Source organism: Scylla paramamosain, chromosome 39, assembly GCF_035594125.1.
Source record: "Scylla paramamosain isolate STU-SP2022 chromosome 39, ASM3559412v1, whole genome shotgun sequence".
In the NCBI taxonomy this organism is placed as follows: domain Eukaryota; kingdom Metazoa; phylum Arthropoda; class Malacostraca; order Decapoda; family Portunidae; genus Scylla; species Scylla paramamosain.
Window position 1 is genome coordinate 1,871,925 of NC_087189.1, and position 18,076 is coordinate 1,890,000.

The following is an 18,076-nucleotide window of genomic DNA, read 5'->3' on the forward strand; positions in this document are numbered from 1 at the left end:
CACACACACACACACACACACACACACACACACACACACACACACACACACACACACACACACACACACACACACACACACACACACACACACACACACACACACACACACACACACGTAATGTTTAGTTTTTTCAATTTGATGTTTTTCTCTTATCAAATGTTACGTCTCTCTCTCTCTCTCTCTCTCTCTCTCTCTCTCTCTCTCTCTCTCTCTCTCTCTCTCTCTCTCTCTCTCTCTCGTTTTTCTTCTTAATTCTCTCCTAATATCCAATAAGATAGATTTTCTCGTACTCCTCCTCCTCCTCCTCCTCCTCCTCCTCCTCCTCCTCCTCCTCCTCCTCCTCCTCCTCCTCCTCCTCCTCCTCCTCCTCCTCCTCCTCCTCCTCCTCCTCCTCCTCCTCCTCCTCCATGGTCACTCGTGTTCGATGCAAAATTCATTGGTGTTTAGCATTATCTTGTCCACAGTTAATGTTGGGGAGGTGGAGGGGTGGGGGGTTGGGGAAGCTAAAGGTTATTTCGTTGGGGAAAAAAAGTTGGGCCGTTTATCGCGAGGGAAAGTGTGGGAGGTGATAAGGATCTGTGTTGGGGGAGGAGGAGGAGGAGGAGGAGGAGGAGGAGGAGGAGGAGGAGGAGGAGGAGGAGGAGGAGGAGGAGGTGGTGGTGGTGGTGGTGGTGGTGGTGGTGGAGGAGGAGGTGGAGGAGGAGGAGGAGGAGGTGAAGGTGGAGGTGGAGGTGGAGGAGGAGGAGGAGGAAGAAGAAGAAGGGGAGGTATTGTTAGGGAAAGGAAATTTAGACTGATTCTCATTATTATTATTATTATTTTATTATTATTATTATTATTATTATTATTATTATTATTATTATTATTATTATTATTATTATTATTATTATTTATCGGTACGGTTCTGAAATGCATTATATTTCCTATTTTCTTTGTTCTCGTGTAAGAAATTGTGCCATTAGAGATTGCTTACTCTGATATTACTCTCTCTCTCTCTCTCTCTCTCTCTCTCTCTCTCTCTCTCTCTCTCTCTCTCTCTCTCTCTCTCTCTCTCTCTCTCTCTCTCTCTCTCTCTGTGAATGTGCGTTTCAATTATATTTTATCTACTTTTCAAAATTACATGAATTACAAAGGTTAGAGAGAGAGAGAGAGAGAGAGAGAGAGAGAGAGAGAGAGAGAGAGAGAGAGAGAGAGAGAGAGAGAGAGATGACTACCCAACTTAACCAGGTGTACCCTTAACAACACCTGTGCAATTAGGCCACAGGTATAATCTTCCCTGACAAATCACAGGTAACAGGTGATATTCAATTAGGCACAGGTAAAAAGGACCTCCCTTAAAATGACCTGCTTTTATCTGTATTATCATTATTATTATTAGTATGTATTGTTATTATTACTTCTTCCAATGACAGGTTGATAAGTGGGAGCTGATGAGGTGGCGGGTTATCAGTGACGGTCTGAGTTTACTGAGGTATTTAGATGGCGAGGTAAGGTCAAGTTAGTGTGTGTTTTATTGAGGTGTTGTGAAAGGTTGCCGCAGGATGAGGAGGAGAAGGTACAAGGTGAAGGAAAGGAAAACGAAGAAGAAAATGAAGAATGAGGAGGAGGAGGGGGAGAAGTAGTAGAAGATGTTGATGATGATGATGATAAGGATAAGGAGGAGGAGGAGGAGGAGGAGCAGGAGGAAATTTATCAACTTTCGTAAGTATGACAGTTGCCCAAAGGAAGACAGAGGAGGAGGAGGAAAGGGAGGAGGAGGAGGAAGAAGAAGAAGAAGAAGAAGAAGAAGAAGAAGAAGAAGAAGAAGAAGAAGAAGAAGAAGAAGAAGAAGAAGAAGAAGAAGAAGAAGAAGAAGAAGGTGAACACACACACACACACACACACACACACACACACACACACAGAGAGAGAGAGAGAGAGAGAGAGAGAGAGAGAGAGAGAGAGAGAGAGAGAGAGAGAGAGAGAGAGAGAGAGAGAGAGAGAGAGAGAGAGAGAGAGAGAGAGAGAGAGAGAGAGAGAGAGAGAGAGAAATTATTTGTGTTTTAGGTAAAAAGAGGATTTCCTCGATAATGTGAAGACACAGCTGTTCTTAGCAAGGTGTGTTTCCGCTCCTACTCTTCCCCCTTACCCCCCTCCTCCTCCACCCACGCCTCCACAACTCCACCTGGCTCCTCCCACCTGTCCCTCTCCACCTGGTTCTCCTCCTCCTCCTCCTCCTCCTCCTCCTCCATATATTTTCCTCTTATAAGCGATAATGATAATGATAGTAATTTTAATAATGATAGTGATGATATTGGCTCCTGTCATCCCGTGTCGTAATTATTTGTTTTTATTTTCATTTTTTTTTTGTTTGTTTACGTGTTTTGTTTTTTTTGCCTCTTTTTTCTCTTTATTATTTTGTCTGTGTGTGTGTTTGTATGTTTGTATGCCTGTTTACCTGCTTTCATTTTGTGTGTGTGTCTTTTGTTTATTTATTTATTTTTTTGTTTGTTTGTCCTTTTGTTTTGTCTGTTAGTTATTTTCTTTGTTTTTCTTAGTGTTTCTCTCTCCTTCTCTATCTTTTCTGCATATTCATTTACATTTTCTCATCTATCTATCTATCTATCTATCTATCTATCTATCTATCTGTCTATCTATCTATCTGTTCATATCTTTCTATCCATCCATCTACCTATCTACCTGTTTATATATCCGTCTATCCACTATCTACCCATCATACAGTGGCATTACTTCCAAAACTTTCACTCATCCTGTCAACCCATCTTACCGTCTGTCTGTCTAATCCCATCACCAGCCGCCACAGCCCCGCCCCTTTCTCCTGATGGGCACTTCCTTCACCACTAGAAATATGTACATTCAAGCCACTCTCAAGACGCCAGCCAGACATGTGCACTCGATTCCCGCCCTTACAACGAGCTGTGTAGGGGTGGAAGTAGGTAGGCTGGCTTGTGTTTGCTAATTCTCTCGTTATTCATAGAGACGAGAAGGCTAGGCGTGTTCGTAGGGGAGAGAAGACGGGAGGATTGAAGCGGGAGGGGTGAGAGAGAGAGAGAGAGAGAGAGAGAGAGAGAGAGAGAGAGAGAGAGAGAGAGAGAGAGAGAGAGAGAGAGAGAGAGAGAGAGAGAGAGAGAGGAAACCAATTCTAAACTTTTCATATTCCATCTCATTACGCAGCATGTCTCTCTCTCTCTCTCTCTCTCTCTCTCTCTCTCTCTCTCTCTCTCTCTCTCTCTCTCTCTCTCTCTCTCTCTCTCTCACACTTTTTTTTATTTAACTATAATTCCTACATTTATTTTTCTACCTTCTCCCCCTTCTCTTTTTTCTCTCTTTCTCTCTATCTCTCTCTCTCTTTCTTTCTTTTTATCTCTCTTTCCCCCTTTGTCACATTTGTTGCTTTGTTAAATTTTTTGTGACTTCTACTAAACCTCCTCCTCCTCCTCCTCCTCCTCCTCCTCCTCCTCCTCCTCCTCCTCCTCCTCCTCCTCCTCCTCCTCCTCCTCCTCCTCCTCCATGCGTGTTGATGACAGAAGGAAGAGAAGATGATGATTGGATGAAGATAGGATGAAAATGGGGAGGCAGGAAGGGTGGAGATGTAACACAGGTGGAGACCTTTCAATGTGGATGATGTGGATGAAGGTGTGGAGGTAGATAGGAAAGGTAAAGGATGCGTGGAGGTGGTGTGTGGATGGGAGTGGAGTGTGGATAGGTGGATGGTGATGGGAGATAGTGGAGGGGAGGTGTAAGATTGATGTGGATGGTGTAGATAGGATAAAGATGAGATGATAGGTAGGTAGGATCTTTTTTTTTTTTTTTTTTTTTTACTATTTTTATTTGTTGATTGTTGTAATTGATTCTTTTTTTCATTTTCAGTTTGGAGGAAAAGAAAGTAAAAGGAGAAAATAGATAAATAAATAAATGAATGAATAAGTGAAAAATGATGGACGAAATTTTGTTGGGATTAATTTTCTTTCATTTTCCTTCTTCTCTTTTCTTTCTTTGGAGGAAAAAAAAAAGAAAAATGGAAAAAAATAAATAAACAAAGAAGAACAAGAGTAAATAAATAAATAAATAATAAAAGACGAAAATTTGATGTAGCTAATTTTCATTCTTTTCTTTCTTTTCTTTCATTTTCTTTTTTCCTTTCCTTCTTTTTTTAATTCCATGACGTGTTATTTTGTCTTTCCTGGAAACGCGTGTGTGAAAAAGTCGCATCTCTCTCTCTCTCTCTCTCTCTCTCTCTCTCTCTCTCTCTCTCTCTCTCTCTCTCTCTCTCTCTCTCTCTCTCTCTCTCTCTCTCTCTCTAACGAAAACACGACAGACCAAGTTAAATTGAGAGAGAGAGAGAGAGAGAGAGAGAGAGAGAGAGAGAGAGAGAGAGAGAGAGAGAGAGAGAGAGAGAGCAAAAAAAAAGAGAGCATAATGTAACACGGGCGTCTTTGTGAGAAAGTATATTTATGGCGCCATTTTGAAGTAGATTTTTTGAATTTTCCAAACCATATCTCTATTTTTATGACGGGGGAGAGAGAGAGAGAGAGAGAGAGAGAGAGAGAGAGAGAGAGAGGGAGAGGGAGAGGGAGAGTGTGACATGTCTAAACTTGTTCGGAGGGATTCCAACCCTGTCACAGAGAGGATGAAGCTCCATAGACTGTTATTTATTTATGCCAAGGAAGAAGAAGAGGAGGAGGAGGAGGAGGAGGAGGAGGAGGAGGAGGAGGAGGAGGAGGAGGAGGGAGGTGTGATTTTATTTATAGCCTCCTCCTCCTCCTCCTCCTCCTCCTCCTCCTCCTCCTCCTCCTCCTCCTCCTCCTCCTCCTCCTCCTCTTCGCTCCCCTTGTCATCTTTTTTGGGGGTTTTGAGAGGCAACGGTGTGTGTGCGTGCGTGGGGGAGAGTTGAGTGAGGGAGGTGGGGTGTAATAGGGATTTGTGAGGTGATGGGGGTGTTTGAATGGGTGACTGAGGGAGGAGGGGGAGGATGTAAGGGAGTGTCTTGTGTTTGTGATGGAGTGGGATGATTTTGGTGATGGTAGTAGTAGTAGTAGTAGTAGTAGTAGATTTGCAGAGAACATACTAAAACTACTACTACTACTATTACTACTACTACTACTACTACTACTACTACTACTACTACTACTACTACTACTACTACTACTACTACTACTACCACCACTCACAGTAGCACAATTAACACCACCACATCAATAACTCGAATCACAAAATCACTCGACACCAGCCCATTAAACACCATTCCCCTTCACTTCAGTTCTATAAAGGTAAGGTAATACTAATAATATCAGAAATAAAGAGCAGGAGGAAGAGGAGAGGGAAGAAAAATTATATTCCTGTCACTATATTTAACATACCTGTCAATATTTCTCAGTTAATTACCCTCATCCCACCTGCACGTCTACCTTTACCTGTTTCTGTGCCTATCTATCAGTCACATTGGAGTCAGAAATTTCTTGTATAATTTTTTTCATTATGTCAAGGAAATTAAAGTTAAATGCATCCTGTGTTTGTTTAGTTTCTTTTGCAGTTTGTTGTGGCGTTGTTGAGGTGGAGAGGATGTGGCTGGGGTTAAGTGTGATGGTGCTTGGGGGTCAATGAGTGGAGGGCTGGATAGGTGGAGAGGTGAAAGGATAGGGTGGATAAATGCATAAGGGGTGGAAAAGTGGTAAGGTGGATGAGTGGATGGATGGAGAGGTCGTAAGGTAGATGGTTGGAAAAGTGAGGTCAAAGATTGGATGGATGGGTGGAGAGGTGAGTGGATGGTAGAATAGGTAGATGGGTGGTTAGGAAAATGAAAAGTTTGATGAATGGATGGAGAGGTGAGTGGATGATAGGGCAGAGAAATGAATGGACGAGTGAATGATGAATGAATGAATGGATTTATGAATGAAGAGATGAACAGAAGAATAAAAGCTGAGAGGAACGATGAAATAGCCGCACAATATTCACGTACACCCATTTATCTCTCATCTCAACCATACATTCACCCAACACCAAAAACATTCACTAACATAACTCTCCCTTCCTCCTTCCTAACAAACAACTTCACTTCCAGTACATAAACACAGAAGCCCCTTCAGGAATATCAAAAAATTTCACTCCTACACGCTTTCCTGACGTTCCTCCTTCTGCAGCGCCTCCTACAGAAGTTACCACGTAGTCACATCACACCGTAGCCAAGGCGTTCCATCGGCTGCCCTTTTATCTCACGACTTACTCGGGTATCCAGCGATCGGGGACTCAGAGAGGCGATCAGGGCTGAGTTAACTGAAGCCTTCCTTTATCGCCCATCCAGATAGAATTTGTCGTCGTAAAGTTTTAAGTTGTGTTCAATGATATACTCGGAAAACTAGGCAGGGTGTGTAGAATGCCAACGAGGGGGATGAGGGGTGCTTGGGGAGGAGAAGAGGAGTGAGGAGTGGTTGTGGTGGTGGTGGTAATGGTGGTTGGGATATAGTGGTTGTCATGTAATTTGCTGTGGTTGTTGTAGGTGTAAGGAAGAGAGAAACTAAAGCAATGGGTGGATGAAAGAAGGAACGGAAGGAAGAAAAGAGAGAAGAAGGAAAGGGAAGGGAAGAAAAGGGTGAAGAAAAGGAAGACAGAGAAATAATGCAATTGAAAAAGGAAGAAAGAAAAAGAAGAGAGAGAGAGAGAGAGAGAGAGAGAGAGAGAGAGAGAGAGAGAGAGAGAGAGAGAGAGAGAGAGAGAGAGAGAGGTTTATAGCCATAATGATGAGTGGGGAACAAGAGTGTGAGGGGACGAGGAAGCTGTTTGGAGGGGAGAAGGGGAGTGGTGGGAGAGGAATAGGAGGGAATGGGGAACACAAGCCTTGGTTACTTGTTGACAAAGAGTTGTTATGGATACTGGGACACTCGCTTGAGGGAGTTTAATGAGGGTGCGAGGAGGAAGAGGAGGAGGAGGAGGGAGGGAGGGAGGGAAGGAGAACTGCAAAGGGAAGAAAAGTGAGGGAATAGTATATGGGGAGAGAGACAGACAGACCATCTCTCTCTCTCTCTCTCTCTCTCTCTCTCTCTCTCTCTCTCTCTCTCTCTCTCTCTCTCTCTCTCTCTCTCTCTCTCTCTCTCTCTCTCTCTCTCTCTCTCTCTGAAAAAAAAGATGAACAGAGAAGTGAAAAAATAAAGTTTGAACAATAACACAAAATGGAATTAATTGAAAGAGAAAAAACTTGGGGTGACAATTGATGAGAGAGAGAGAGAGAGAGAGAGAGAGAGAGAGAGAGAGAGAGAGAGAGAGAGAGAGAGAGAGAGAAATTCGTTGTACATTCGGAAATTGACAACTGTTTAAACTTTTCTCTCTCTTTCTTTTTCTTTTTCTCACTTTACCTCTCAATCATTACAAGAACGTGACAATTATTATTATATCTATCTATCTATCTATTTATCTATCTCTACGTTTATCATTTCCCTCTCTATTTCGGTTTTTTTCATTGTTTTTCTGTTAATCTTTTCTCTACTTTTCTCATTCACCATTATAACTCTCTCTCTCTCTCTCTCTCTCTCTCTCTCTCTCTCTCTCTCTCTCTCTCTCTCTCTCTCTCTCTCTCTCTCTCTCTCTCTCTCTCTCTCTCTCTCTCTCTCTCTCTCTCTCTCTCTCTCTCTCTCTCTAATCCCGTAATGCGAGGCTGACAAAGAAAAGGGACAAAGGTGTGGAAGAAGTCAATGTACAGGTGTGAACAGGTGCCCACGGCCTTAATTATTGTCACCTTTGCTCCTCAGGTAGACTTCATCAACAGGTAGGAAAGGCAATCAGTGTTTCCAGGTCATTTCTTTGTTAATAATTTCAGCTTAGGCCTTTTTTTATTTTATTATTTTTTTTAATGATTTCAGCGGTTCCAGTTTTTTTTTTTTTCATTAAGTTGTATATTGTTAATCTCATTTTTTTTTCGTGTTTTTTTTTTCCCACCTCTGTCTTACTTGTGTTCTCTCTTCCTCAGGTGAGCCGCTAGCCAGCCAGGGCCACGCGGGAGAAAGAGAGAAATGTCCCACGCGGTAATGTACTGTTGTGTTTTTATTGTGTGTGTGTGTGTGTGTGTGTGTGTGTGTGTGTGTGTGTGTGTGTGTGTGTGTGTGTGTGTGTGTTATTGTGTTCTTTTGGGTAGGGAAGTGATGAAGTGAAAATGTGTTTATCTCACCATTGCACACACTTGTCGTTTACACACACACACACACACACACACACACACACACACACACACACACACACACACACACACACACACACACACACACACACACACACACACACACACACACACACACACACAACATCCGGGTTGTTTCAGCGGTACTGCAATGTATGTTTGTCCAGAGCCTGTAAACAGCAGTGGGCGTGTAGTGGGCGTGTAGTGGGTGTAGTTGGTGTTACCTGTGTTTGGGGTCCAGGTGTGGTGTCACGGTAATTGATGCACGGTGAAAAATACAGGTACGGATACAGGTACTTGTGGTGGTGATGGTGGCGGTGATGGAGGAGGTGATGATGCTGGTGATGATAGTGGTGATTAATGGTGGTAATGGTGACTTGATGATGGTGCTGGCCTTGTGTTGGTTTGCGCGAGAAATGGGTGGTGATGGGGTGAGTGATGGTTATGCAGGGACGGGGAGAGAAGGAGGGATGATAGGAAATGGGAGGGAAAACGTGTGATTTTAACCATTTTTTATATATTCAATTTTTAACATTGTTTTTTTAGTTTGTTATTTCTGTGTGTGTGTGTGTGTGTGTGTGTGTGTGTGTGTGTGTGTGTGTGTGTGTGTGTGTGTGTGTGTGTGTGTGTGTGTGTGTGTGTGTCATGCCATATTCCTATCAAATAACTCTTTTCCAGTCGTGGCAGGAAGTACAGGTAAATCAAAGTGAATCATAATTAACGAACCATCTCACCTGGACGGTATTAATTAAGTCTACCTGCACGTAGGGATATGTATTTACCTGGGCGGCTGAATCGTAAGGTGAGCGGACATCCGACCCACCCAACCAAAACACTCCATTTTTTGTTGCACGGGAGGGAAACACAAAGAATTCTACCTCGTTGTATTGTCAGACTTCTATTTTAACGGTGCCACGAGTTTCATCGGCAGTGCGTCAGTGTGTGTGTCTTTTCATTCATCACTATCGTTGTTTCCAGTTATCTCAGCTAATTATAACGTGGGAGATGGAAAATTGAGCCTGTTCTTGTGTTTTTGTAAGTGTTTCTCTCTTCTTGTTTACCGTCACATGTGTATTTCATAATTTTTCAGTTTTTCCTTTCCTCTACAAAGCTGCGCCCTTGAAAGATTCTGCTGATATAATAATTATTCGATTTTCTCTTGTTTCTGTTCCACCGTCTCGTCTGATTATTGTTTTCCTCTTTTTTCTCGTCCTGTTTACCATCACCTGCATCTCTCATCCTTCTATCTTCCTCTCCTTTCCGAAGCCACTTCGTTGAAATACCAGGTTGAGATATTAATAGCTTGCTTTCTCTTCCTTCTCTACTTCCTTCTTTTCTTCCTTCTCAATACAGTCACCTGCATCCTTCACCTTCATTCTCCCTTCTTCATTCTATCTACGTTTATTTTTTTTATTTCATTTTTTTAGGTTATGTTTTTTGTCCTCTACTTTCCTTATTGACTATTATAATCATTTCTCTTTTCATGTTTTTACGAGTATGTGTGTGTGTTTTCATTTGTATCCTCTTAAAAGATCCGGTTAACGGAATATTTTTCTGGTTTAACTTTTCCTTTTTTTTTTTTTCTTTATGTTTGTGTGTTTTGATATTGTACATTATTAGTTGTTTTTGTCTGACGGTGTGGTGATGGGGGGGAAGTAGGGGAGGGAGGAGTGAGGGAGGGATGGGTGACACGAAGCTGGATGAGGTTGTGAGGGAAGGAAGGGAAAAAAGGGAGAGACAAAGATTTCCAGACCTTTCTTTTTTTTTTCTTTTCTCCCCATTTTCCTTCCTCTTGTGCACTGCATCTGCTGGTTCCTCCCTTTGGTTCTCCTTTGTTTTTCTTTGTTTTCCTTTTTTTTCATTTTCGTTCTTCACTTTGGTTGCTTTATTAGTTCCTTTCGTTGTTTCCTTTTTTTCCCCTTTGATTTCTTCTCCTAGTTCCTCCCTGTGGTTCTTCCTTCCGTTCTTTTTTTCCTTTTGGTTCCTTTTTTTCGTTCTTCCCTTTCATTCTTCCTGTTCTTCTCTATGTTTCCACTCCTTATTTCTCCCTTTCATTCTTCATTTCAGTTCTTCCAGCTCTTCCTTTTAATTCTTCTGTCCTTCCTTTGGTTTTCTTGTTCCTCGTGTCTTCCACCAGCATTACGCAGGTGACTCGCATCTCGTCCTGATTGCAAGCGTTACCTGGGCCTCGTTAATCACACCTGATATGATAAGGACAGGTGAGGCTGGGACGCGACAGTGGAGTGAGGGACATACACACATACACACACGTACATCTGTCTCCCTTCCTGTCAGTAAGTGCTCGAAATAATTAGTAGACACGCCAAGACAAACACCGGGCGGGGCGGGGTGGGGTAGGGTGGGGTGGGGTGGGGGTAGGGCGGACACTGCCTCTCTGACAACCCGAGGATAAACTGAAGGAGTGGACAGTCTGAACTCAAAAAGACGCTGCGAGAAAGATGAGGCTCCAGGTTCTCAAATAAACCACTGTGCTCTCTCTCTCTCTCTCTCTCTCTCTCTCTCTCTCTCTCTCTCTCTCTCTCTCTCTCTCTCTCTCTCTCTCTCTCTCTCTCTCTCTCTCTCTCTCTCTCTTCTCCCTCCCTCTCATGAATTCCATCTCTCTCTCTGTGAGTTTCCCATAAAATTATGCTTTAAACTCTAAGTCTTAAGGAGATTTAAAGACGCGGCAATATATCTTCTTTCCCTGGACGTTGCGAGTCAGCACTCCGCTCTGTGTTCTCGCGGGGCCAAAATACGGCATCACCCATCCGTCACTGACAATATTTTTAGCCAGTCTTTGTTTGCCGCCAGACTGCGCCCGGAAAAAATGCCGCCGGCTCGCCCTTTTTCCGCAGGTGTATTTTTTTGATGCTTCATTCTCAGGTCAACAAGAGATCTGCGCTGATATCTCGTGAAGCGTGGGACGTACTGAGGGAGAGGCTGTGTGTGTGTGTGTGTGTGTGTGTGTGTGTGTGTGTGTGTGTGTGTGTGTAGGGTGGGGCGGGAGATAACCTAGATGCTGATGATGCTACTACTACTACTACTACTACTACTACTACTACTACTACTACTACTACTACTACTACTACTACTACTACTACTACTACTACTACTACTACTACTAAGTCCATTGTGTTAAAACATCTTAAAAATAAACAGATAGGTATTAAACAACATCAAAGTACATATTACCTGTGTCTGCCTTATCTGTCCTTACCTGTAATCAAGGCACAGGTGAGATGACAAGTAGATAACCGGATATTATAGATTTTAGACAGACCTAGTGCTGTTTTAACCCAGATTAGGTACGTGAAAGGAATTTAAGGGCTGGTTAAGGCAAAGTAAAGGAAAACTAAGGACCGAGAAAGACGTAAAGGGTGAACGAGAAGGCGGCTTGTTAATTACACCCTCCCTAATTGCTCCCTTTTGCCCCCTTTTTTTATTTTGTCTTTTATCGTAAGGGTTTTTGGGTCTTGGAGAAATATTTTGATGGCAGGAAGGAGGAGGAGCAGGAGGAGGAGGAGGAGGAGGAGGAGGAGGAGGAGGAGGAGGAGGAGGAGGAGGAGGAGGAGGAATTAACCAAACTACCTGCGTGTTTTTATTTTCTTCTCCAAGCCTGATTGATTCCGCGGTATTTCGAGTATTAGCGAACAGGTAAATGGAGGTGGTGAGGAGGACAGGTGAGAGAGAGAGAGAGAGAGAGAGAGAGAGAGAGAGAGAGAGAGAGAGAGAGAGAGAGAGAGAGAGAGAGAGAGAGAGAGAGGCGGGGGGAAGAGGGAGAAAGAGAAAGACAGCAGGGATGAACACACACACACACACACACACACACACACACACACACACACACACACACACACACACACACACACACACACACACACACACACACACACACACACACACACACACACACACATCATATATACATTTCCCACCCTCGCAAGGCAATAAACAATAAAAATAAAAACAAAACAAAAACAAGAGCACCTATTTATTATTTCTAAGTTGAGTTCCCCTTGATAAGACGCCTCGTATGTGTGTTGGAGAGAGGGAGAGAGAGAGGGCGGGGGAGAGAGGGGAGGGGGGAGAATCTGGAAGCCACCCACGTCCACAGATCGTACAGGATGCACCAGAAGTAATCTTTAAGCAGAGAGAATGTGGCCTGAGCGCGTGTCAATGGACGATAGGAAGTTTGCGAGTCATCTCCTGGTGAGAGAGAGAGAGAGAGAGAGAGAGAGAGAGAGAGAGAGAGAGAGAGAGAGAGAGAGAGAGAGAGAGAGAGAGAGAGAATCTGTTATTATTATTATTGTGCAGTTCCATTCAGTCTCGACGCTTCAGAGAGAGAGAGAGAGAGAGAGAGAGAGAGAGAGAGAGAGAGAGAGAGAGAGAGAGAGAGAGAGAGAGAGAGAGAGAGAGAGGGCATGATAAAAAGGGAGACAGCTCAATAAATCTCTCCAGCTTCCGTGAACCAAGTTACAGTTTTCCGCCAGCGAAGTTCTTCCCCTTAAGAAACCCTTAAATATGGCGGAGAGCTCGTAAACTTTATGACATTGTTTATGGTGAGGCCCCCCCCGTCCCCACCCCCCACTCCTGCCATCTGCATGTCAGGGTGAGGCAGGGTGAGGGTGAGTAAGGGTGGGTCATTATCTCCTAACCCTTTCACCCTTCCCAATCTACTTGCTACAGGGAGTCAGTGAGGCAGGGTGAGGCAGGGTGAGGGTGAGTCAGGGTGTCATTATATTCTAACCCTTTCATCCTCTGGTAATTTGCTTGTTAGGGTGAGTGAGTGAGTGAGTGAGTGAGTGAGTCATTCATTATCTGCTAATCCTTTCATCCTTTCCTTGTTAGGGTGAGTGAGTGAGAGAAGGGAGTTATTTTCATCTTCACCCTCTCTCCCTTATTCGCTGTTCATCGTTTCTCTTATTATTTTTTTCTATAATTTTCATCATCCTCATTCTTATTCACTCTTCGTCCTTGCGCCCTTACTCTTCACTGCTACGCTTATTCTGCTCACTCCATTATTCTTACTCTTTAAATGTACGTGTTTTGTATTTATTTTTGTGTTATTTTCATTATTATTCATGTTATTCCTTTTTTTTGTCATTACTTATTTGTCATGTTTGTTTTGATTTCTGCTTCCTTTTTTTTTATAATTTCGTGTGTATTTTGTTGGTTATTTGTTGTTATGTAAATTATCTTCATTTATTTCATTTATTTTCTTTTCCTTTATTTGTTTCTCTCTCTCCATTATTCCTTTTATCTCTTTTCTCTTCTCTTTCGATATAAGATAAATTTTCTGCACACACAAAAACAAAGAAAATAAATAAAAATGATACAAACATCAGAGAGAGAGAGAGAGAGAGAGAGAGAGAGAGAGAGAGAGAGAGAGAGAGAGAGAGAGAGAGAGAGAGAGAGAGTCAATATCAATAAACAACCTGAACAACAACAATTCAAGACAACAACAAAAACAAGAAAGATGGAGCGAGATGGAAAGAAAAAAAAAAAAAGAGAGAGAGAGAACAGGGTCACTTTAGCGGGAACAGGTAAGGTAGACAGACAGAGCAGACAGGTAACCCAAAACTGGTGAAGTAGCACAGGTATTAGTATCAATATTGAAGCTTTCTAAGACTGTCAGTAAAGTAACGTAAAACTGAGAGAAAGCACACAAATAAAGTGAAAGATAACACGATTTCTGATCTCGATTGCACAGATATTGATATAGATAAACTCCAGGTTAATTGGCGAGGTAGTACAGGTGTTAGGATCAATATTTAAGCTTTCTAAGATCGTCAGGAGATAAAGGAACATAGGAACAATACAAAACTCAAACCAGGTGAAAGATAACACCATTTTTAACACACATACAGATACACAGGTTAATTGGGCACGTAGCACTGGTGTTATTATGAATATTTAAGCTTTCTAAAACCGTCACTAGATAAAATAACGTAAAACTGAGAGAGAACAACTGAATACATTAAAAGAATACTCACACACACAGATATACTGGTAGACTTGAGCACTTTGAAGTTACTTGGCAGCACAGTTGTAGGTGTTAGTGCCAGGGCGCGGCGGGCAGTGGCTGGTCAAGGGGAGGCGTCGCTGCAAGCCTCAAAACGCTGGCCCGGCGTTCTGCATTCTTTACTAATCAAACAGGTTTCCAGTGGGCAGCGTTTGAGTCTGTTTTTGTTTGTGTTTTTGTCAAGGAGTGTGTGGGAGGGACGGGAGGAGAGACGAGTGTGTGTGTGTGTGTGTGTGTGTGTGTGTGTGTGTGTGTGTGTGTGTGTGTGTGTGTGTGTTGTCCTTAGCCCACGGACATGATGCTAGTCTCTACTCTCTACTCTCTCTCTCTCTCTCTCTCTCTCTCTCTCTCTCTCTCTCTCTCTCTCTCTCTCTCTCTCTCTCTCTCTCTCTCTCTCTCTCTCTCTCTCTCTCTCATTCGTATGTGCGTGTGTGTTTTCTTCATACCCTCCAGACAAAAATACTAGTCTATTCTTTCTCTATCTCCTCCTTTCTCTTCCCTTCCCTCTCTCTCTCCTCTTTCTGTCTACCGGTTCTGCGGACGCCTACAATTGGTTCTCCCGTCAGGTGAGTTTCTGTCGCCCTAGGAACCGCATCTTACCGTATACTTTTATAGCTAATTAGGGAAGGGAAGAAGCCGCTCGGTCCCTCCTATACACCTCACTTGAATAACGAAATCAAGCATTAATGACTGGGATATATTTACGACCCTCCTTGGCATTATGGGTACACACCATGAAAGTCTCGTTAAAAGCTCCCTTCATATCGAAGAGACTCTTTGTGAGGAGAAGGGATGGAAGATTTGAGGGAAAATGGGAACAGGTATGAAAGTGAGGGGAGGAGGTGGGGGCAATGGTTGTAGGGTTGGGGGAAGATGTTTGGGGTTGAGGTGAAGTGAGGGGAAGAGTGTAGAAGTGAAGGGTAAGGAGTGAGGGGAGAGATGTAGGAGTGAGGTGTTTTGAAGTGAGGGGAAGGTGTAGAGGGGGTGTAACTATGAGAGGAAGGGTGTAAAGTCTGGTATTTAAAGTGAGGGGAAAGAGTGAGGGAACAGGTATGGGAGTGAAGTATTTTGAAGTGAGGGGAAAATATATGAGATGTAGCAATGAGGGGAAATGATGCAGAAGTGCAATTTTATAAAGTAAGGGGAAGAAATGAGGGGAAAGGGGAAGCTATACAGTAACGCTCTCTTGTGGAATGAGGGGAAGATGTGAGGGGACATAAGCATGAGGAAAGAAGCAAAGAAGTGGATTATTTAAGAAAGCAAGATGTTTTGAAGTGAGGAGGGATGAGAATAAGGGAGGGGAACATGAGTGGGGAAAAAAATATGTATGACTAGAGTGTATCACTGAGGTTAAGCTGCTGTGAAGGGGAGAAGTGAGAGGAGAGAGAGAGAGAGAGAAGTTATTAAATATATTGAATGATGAGGAAGAAAATAAGTTTGAGTATTTGAGAGAAAGAAAATAAGTTTGAGTATTTGAGACGAAGAAAATAAGTGTGGATATTTTGACGTAAGAGAAGGTAAAAAAAAAGAATAGAAAAGAAAAAGAAAAAAACAATAAAAAAATAGAAGTGAGAGGGAGTATTAAAATTATTGTCTCGTATATTTATGTATTGAATTGTAAAGGCATTATGTATACCTTATAAGGATGCTGAGTGATACTGTGCATTATAAGAGTGAGGGTGAAGGAGTGAGGGATTGAAAATAAAGGAAAAAAGGGTGAGATTGATAAAGGAGAGAGAAAAAAGTGGGGAATCCTTGTGTGTGTGTGTGTGTGTGTGTGTGTGTGTGTGTGTGTGTGTGTGTGTGTGTGTGTGTGTGTGTGTGTGTGTGTGTGTGTGTGTGTAGGTGGCATGTTACCTGAGCTAATGACTGTTTTTATTTACATCTGGGCAGGTGCTGGTTTACCTGGTTCCTCCTCCTCCTCCTCCTCCTCCTCCTCCTCCTCCTCCTCCTCCTCCTCCTCCTCCTCCTCCTCCTCCTCCTCCTCCTCCTCCTCCTCCTCCCGCAGTCCTCCTTCTCTCCGTTTCTCCATCAAGTGTCTGGTACTAATCAGATGGAGAGAGAGAGAGAGAGAGAGAGAGAGAGAGAGAGAGAGAGAGAGAGAGAGAGAGAGAGAGAGAGAGAGAGAGAGAGAGAGAGAGAGACCAAGATTAGACATATTATAAATGGATTTGACTTTTTATATGATCATCGTAACCTGAATGTTGATGACTTAACGTACTCACACACACACACACACACACACACACACACACACACACACACACACACACACACACACACACACACACACACACACACACACACACACACACACACACACACACACACACACACACACACACACACACACCAAAAACTTTTCCTCTTCGTAACATCTGACGGAACTTAACTTAATTAGCAACACCTCCTCACCACGTCACAAGTCCTCCTCCTCCTCCTCCTCCTCCTCCTCCTCCTCCTCCTCCTCCTCCTCCTCCTCCTCCTCCTCCTCCTCCTCCTCCTCCTCCTCCTCAGCTTTTGACAATGGGACGCTAAAAGAAAGAAGACACATTTTAAAGAACTTCCCTGTATTTTTTTTTTTTTTTTTGAGACTCCCAAGAAATTGTAAATATCTTTCAGTTCTATTCATTCAGGTGCTCCTTCATACCTGTAGTCCCTCACCCCTCCTACTACAGGTACAGACAGCACTTGATTACTTTTTCTTTTTCTTTTTCTTTTTTTTTTCCACCTGAAGTTCTGTGGTCGAAGTAGACGAGAGTAAAATAGATAAGAGAAAAAATAATAGATGAGTTGGTTTAATTTCTATTCTTGGCTTGATCAGATGCGTTCAATTTTTTAACTTCATGTTATTTTTATTTATTTTTTTTCATTTTTAGAGAGAGAAATGAGTAATTTTCGTTTTTTTTACAGAGAGAGAGAGAGAGAGAGAGAGAGAGAGAGAGAGAGAGAGAGAGAGAGAGAGAGAGAGAGAGAGAGAGAGAGAGAGCTAAGTAAGAATTAAGTGTGTGAAGGATTCTAAAGATAAGTTTTGTTAAGTAACTTGTATTTCTTCTGACTTAAATAATGGTAGGATAGAAGGAGGAGGAGGAGGAGGAGGAGGAAGAGGAGGAGGAGGAGGAGGAGGAGGAGGAGGAGGAGGAGGAGGAGGAGGTCACATAAAGCACAAAGCACAACAAGGAAACGTGACGATATGATGTAATAACCTGTTCACACACACACACACACACACACACACACACACACACACACACACACACACACACACACACACACACACACACACACACACACACACACACACACACACACACACACACACACACACACACACACACACACACACACACACACAGGACCGTTTAAGATCACAATCAAAGCAGTCAGCCTTCGTCATATGTTAGAGAGAGAGAGAGAGAGAGAGAGAGAGAGAGAGAGAGAGAGAGAGAGAGAGAGAGAGAGAGAGAGAGAGAGAGAGAGAGAGAGAGAGAGAGAGAGAAAGTATACATAAATATTGCACAAGAATGGGAACCTTATGCCAAGTGCGTGACGAGAGAGGAGGAAGAGGAAGAAGAGGAGGAGGAGGAGGAGGAGGAGGAGGAGGAGGAGGAAGAGGAGGAGAAGTAGCCTCCGCATTTCGTGTCTTTCAGTTTTACTTTCTTCTTATTCATCACTTTTCTTTCTCTCCTCGTTCTCTTTTTTTTTTAATTTTCACACTTTTCACTTTTCTTTTTTTTACTTTATCGCCTCTGACTTTCTTGCATTCTTCCATTTACTTTTTTTCTTGTCTTTTTTTCTTCCTTCGTCTTTGTCCTTTTCTTCACTTTTCTTTCCTCAAAAAATCTTTCTTCTTTTCCTCCTGTTTTCGTCATTTTGTAACCTTT

At 42.8% G+C, this 18,076-nt stretch overlaps 1 protein-coding gene across 12 annotated transcripts in view; it reads left to right on the forward strand.

Annotated features, from left to right (window-relative positions):
• Positions 1 to 7,968: 7,968 nt before the first annotated feature.
• Positions 7,969 to 18,076, forward strand: part of LOC135092024 (forkhead box protein P2-like) — a 409,229-nt gene continuing 399,121 nt past the window's right edge. For 11 of the 12 annotated variants that reach the window (XR_010262719.1, XM_063990158.1, XM_063990160.1 and 8 more), the window contains exon 1: positions 7,969 to 8,018. The gene's annotated coding sequence lies outside the window, so the exon portion shown is untranslated. The remainder of the gene's footprint in view (positions 8,019 to 18,076) is intronic. The other variant, XM_063990162.1, reaches the window with a different exon arrangement.